Source organism: Gekko japonicus, unplaced genomic scaffold, assembly GCF_001447785.1.
Source record: "Gekko japonicus isolate JY-2015 unplaced genomic scaffold, Gekko_japonicus_V1.1 scaffold7325, whole genome shotgun sequence".
Lineage (NCBI taxonomy): Eukaryota > Metazoa > Chordata > Lepidosauria > Squamata > Gekkonidae > Gekko > Gekko japonicus.
In genome coordinates, this window is record NW_015176185.1 from 10,218 (window position 1) to 15,115 (window position 4,898).

General features: G+C 55.6%; 1 protein-coding gene across 1 annotated transcript in view; it reads right to left on the minus strand.

Annotated features, from left to right (window-relative positions):
- The window catches only part of LOC107123552 (C-C motif chemokine 19-like), an 11,919-nt gene that overhangs the window by 4,935 nt on the left and 2,086 nt on the right, over positions 1-4,898 (minus strand). The gene's annotated exons all lie outside the window — the stretch shown is intronic.

The following is a 4,898-nucleotide window of genomic DNA, read 5'->3' on the forward strand; positions in this document are numbered from 1 at the left end:
GGTGGCTACAAGCATGGACGGCTTCAAAAGGGAATTAGATAAGCATATGGAGCAGAGGTCCATCGGTGGCTATTAGCCACAAGGTATAGATAGGGACTCTGGGGCAAGTGATGCTCTGTCTTCTTGGTGCTTGGGGGTGGGGGGCAACAGAGGGAGGGCTTCTGGTGTTGTGGCCCCACTGCTGGACCTCCTGGTGGCACCTGGTATTTTTGGCCACTGTGTGACAGAGTGTTGGACTAGATGGGCCATTGGCCTTATCCAACATTAGCTTCTCTTCTGTTCTTATGTCTGGGGCCAGTGATGCTCTGTATTCTTGGTGCCTGCAGGGGTCAACAGTGGGAGGGCTCAAGGAGTTCTGGCCCCCACTGCTGGACCTCCTGATGGCACCTGGTATTTTTGGCCCTTGTGTGACACAGAGTGTTGGACTGGATGGGCCCATTGGCCTGATCCAACATTGGCTTCTCTTATGTTTTTATGTACACCAAACTGGCCCTTAGAGCCGAGCCCTGAGATGAGGGGGGGGGGACTTAATCCATCATGCTGGGGAAAACGTGGGGTCCTCTTAAAAATTTAAATCCCCCCTGAAAAAAATCTTAGCTACGGGCCTGGTGAGCAGACAGACTCTGCTGATCAGTCCAAGAAGCTGAAGTCTGGTCTGCCGGAGGAGTTTCCACTGGGCACACCAGGAAAAGTGGCGGATTGCAACTGAGCCTCTTCCCCTTTTGCTCAGCCTAAGACCCCTCCCCTTTCCTGCCGTGCTGAGATGAAGAAGAGCCTCTGGCCTGGAGAGTCTATATGCACAGCCAGCGCAGGGCTTGTCTAGGGCTATGTCAAGGTATTTTGTGACCCCCAAGTAAGGTACGCCTGGACCTGCATGCCCCAAGCAAGGCTGATCCTGTCAGATCTCAGAAGTTTAAGCAGGGTCGAAGAAGAAGAAGAAGAAGAAGAAGAAGAAGAAGAAGAAGAAGAAGAAGAAGAAGAAGAAGAAGAAGAAGAAGAAGAAGAAGAAGAAGAAGAAGATGGATTTATACCCTGCCCTTCACTACCTGAAGGTGTCTCAGAGCGGCTTACAAACCCCTTTCCCTTCCCCTCCCCACAACAGACACCCTGTGAGGTGGGTGGGGCTGAGAAAGCTCTGACAGAAACGGCTCTTTTTCAAGAACAGTTCTTGTCAGAACTACGGCTTGCCCAAGGTCATCCAGCTGCTGCAAGTGGAGGAATGGGGAATCAAACCTGGTTCTCCCAGATTAGAGTCCGCGCACTGAACCACCACACCAAACGGGTTAGTCCTTGGGTGGGACATGGGAGACCCCTCAGGAAGTCCAAGACAGGCAGTGGCAAACCACCCCTTGCCTTGAAAACCCCACAGAGTCTCCTTAAGCCAGCTGAACCTTGATGGCGCTTCCCCCGACCCCCACCCCTTCTGCCCTGGTCTAGATAGCCCACGCAAGCCTACCAGGTCCTTTCCCCACTTGGACCTTGTTATGTATGCGGACCGCCACCAGGGGTCCGCGGCTAAAGCAGGCGCTTGGTCCCCAAACACAAAGGGGACCGAGGATCCTAGTCCACCTCGAGTCCACCAATAGCACCCTTGGCGGGAAATTCAAACTCTCCAATGGGGACAGAGGTGTGCCGGGTGGAGTGTCTATAGTTGGCCTTGCAGGGCCATTTTTCCTTGTCTTGTTGTGGAGTACAATTAAACGCGTCTGAATACATGTCATAGTCCGAGTTCTCCATGCGTCAAACCCAGTAGACCTCATCCCTGGTTTGATCAGAGTTCATCTCACGACATAATACCTTGCATTTTACCCCTGGTTATAACAGCATCCGTTTATCCCGGGACAAATGCTCCCTCTAAGCTGTGGAGCCCTGTGAGCAAAAATTCTACTTTCTGAGCTACTGGCATTAAAGTTGTGAGCGAGCAACTCGGCTGCTGCATAAATCAGTTTGCTCTGGAGCCGCCCTTCCTGAGCTAAGACAAAACTGTGTGAGCCGGAGGCTAAAAAACTGTGAGCTAGCTCACACTAACTCAGCTTAGAGGGAACACTGCCTGGGACAAGCGGGGGGCAAAACCAGGGTGACGTCAATGTAATGTGGAAACAAAAAGCACCCCGAGACAATTCCAGGGGTGAACTCAAGCGCAGTGTGGACTGTAAGTGAACCAGGATTGAAGGTCTAATGCGGAAAGGACCCCAGGCTCATCTGATCTCGGAAGCTAAGCAGGATCGACAGCACTGCACACACACACACACACACACACACACGGTTCACACCTATGGAATCCCAACCCTCAGCTCCTGCCCTCACTGGCTGCATCCAAGCCAGTTTCCTGCAACGGCACTGGGTATATGTCAGGACGGGTCCCAGGGAAAGGTGCTGCCTGTCACCTGCTGTGCTGCTCAGAGCTGGGGAATAAGCAGTGCCCCTGAGCAATGGTCCCTGTAAGCTGTGGAGTCTTGTGAGCAAAAATTCTACCTTGTGAGCTACTGGCGTTAAAGTTGTGAGCGAGCTATTTGGCTGCTGCATACATTAGTTTCCTCTGGAGCCGTCCCTTCCTGAGCTAAGACAAAAATCTGTGATCCGGAGGCTGAAAAACTGTGAGCTAGCTCACACCGACTCAGCTTAGAGGGAACACTGCCCCCGAGTAGCCTTGGTGGCTTCCTCACTGTGCCACCCCAAACAGTCTCTGGGCTACAGACCTGGCCCTGGACTAACAGGAACCAGCAGTGCATATGGGAGAAGGCCCCCCCCAAAAAAAGTCCCCTATGCCGTGCAGACTAAGCCTGCCACAGCTCTTCCACCTGTGGCAAGCCCAGCCTAGCAGGACCCAGATGGGGGAGCCTTTTCGGGCTCCAGGGGAGGCGCAGAAGGTCCCGCTGTTTGCTCTGCCAAGACCCTGCCAAGCTTTTCAGCAGGTCCCAGCTGTTGGCACTCCCAGGAGCCTTGTCCACAAAAGAACCCACCTTTTCACGCTCTGTCGCCCTCGCTCCTGGTCACAGCAGCAGGAAACACTGCTCTGCCCCCCCCCCCGAGAGTAACTGGAGCTACAGGCGTGGCTGCACCACCCCATGGAAGGAGGCCAGATGTAGGGGGGTGGGGCGGGTACAGCAGGTGACAGAGCAGCCCCCCCCCATGGAGAGGAAAGGCGAACGATGCACCTACTGGGCAGCGAGGGGAGAAGAGCGGCTCCTTCTCCAAGGATACAATGCAGCACAGGTGGCTCGGGGCTGCAGCGACAGGGGGACTGGGTGTCCCCACGATGGTGCTCAGCAGGGCTATTTTGGGGCAGGAACGCACAGGAACGGAGTTCCGGCTGGCTCCTGAGTTGGCCACGCCCAGCAGGAACTCATTAGCATAATAGGCCACACCCAACAGCAGGAACTCATTAGGATTGGCTACATTAGGGGTGTGTGGCCTAGCATGCAAAGGAGTTCCTGCTACAAAAAAGCCCTGGGTTTGGGCAACAAACAAGGTAAACAGAATAAGAAGCAAAAGGTGGGTGTGGCTGGACGGCAACACTTCTGGTAACATGGGGTGTGGCCTAATATGCTAATGAGTTCCTGCTGGGCTTTTGCTACCAAAAAAGCCCTGGTGCTCAGATCCAGGCAGGGGGCTTCCAAGCCAGGTGATCTGTAGTCCCCACAAACTGTGGAAGGACTGCGGCTGCATTCCTCCACCTGATCGACCATCCACCGCACTTCCTTTCCCCTCTCCAACCTCCCCTGGCACCGTTGCCCATCTTGGGTTGCCAAGTCCCCCCCCCCGCCACTGGTGGGGGGGGGGTTATACAGTTGCCAGATCCAGGTTGGGAAACTCCTGAGACTTTGGGGAAGTCCCCTGTGCCGTGCAGACTAAGCCTGCCACAGCTCTTCCACCTGTGGCAAGCCCAGCCTAGCAGGACCCAGATGGGGCAGCCTTTTTGAGCTCCAGGTCTGCTCTGCCAAGACCCTGTCAAGCTTTTCGGCCGGTCCCAGCTGTTGGCACTCCCAGGAGCCTGTCCACAAAAGAAACCCACCTTTTCATGCTCTGTCGCCCTCACTCCTGGTCACAGCAGCAGGAAACGCTGCTCTGCCCCCCCCCAGAGTAACTGGAGATACAGGCGTGGCTGCACCACCCCATGGAAGGAGGCCAGATGGAGGAGGGGGGCGGGGCGGGTACAGCAGGTGACAGAGCAGCCCCCCCCCCGTGGAGAGGAAAGGCGAACCGATGCGCCTACTGGGCAGCGAGGGGAGAAGAGCGGCTCCTTCTCCAAGGGTACGATGCAGCTCGGGGCTGCAGTGATAGGGGGACTGGGTGTCCCCACAATGGTGCTCAGATCCAGGCAGGGGGCTTCCGAGCCAGGTGATCCGTACTGTGGAAGGACTGTGGCTGCCTTCCTCCACCTGATCGACCATCCACCGCACTTCCTTTCCCCTCTCCAACCTCCCCTGGCACCGTTGCCCATCTTGGGTTGCAAAGTCCCCCCCCCCGCCACTGGTGGGGGGTGGGCTATACAGTTGCCAGATCCAGGTTGGGAAACTCCTGAAGATTTGGGGGTGGAGCCTGGGGAGGACAGGGACCTCAGTGGGGTACATAATGCCACAGAGCCCACCCTCCAAAGCATCCATTTTCTCCCAGGGGAACCGACCTCTGTCTGTAGTCTGGAGATGAGCTGTAATTCCGGAAAATCCCCAGGCCCCACCTGGATGTTGGCATCCGTATGCCCACCCCCTGGCCAAAGCAACCCAATGGCAGTACTTGAAGGGCTGTCATTATAGAGGATGGTACGGAGTTGTTTTCTGTTGCCCCAGAAGGTCAGACTAGAACCAGCGGGTTGACATTAAATTAGAAAAGTTTTCGGCTGAACGATAGGAAGACCTTCCTGACAGTTCGAGCGGTTCCTCAGTGGAACAGGCTTC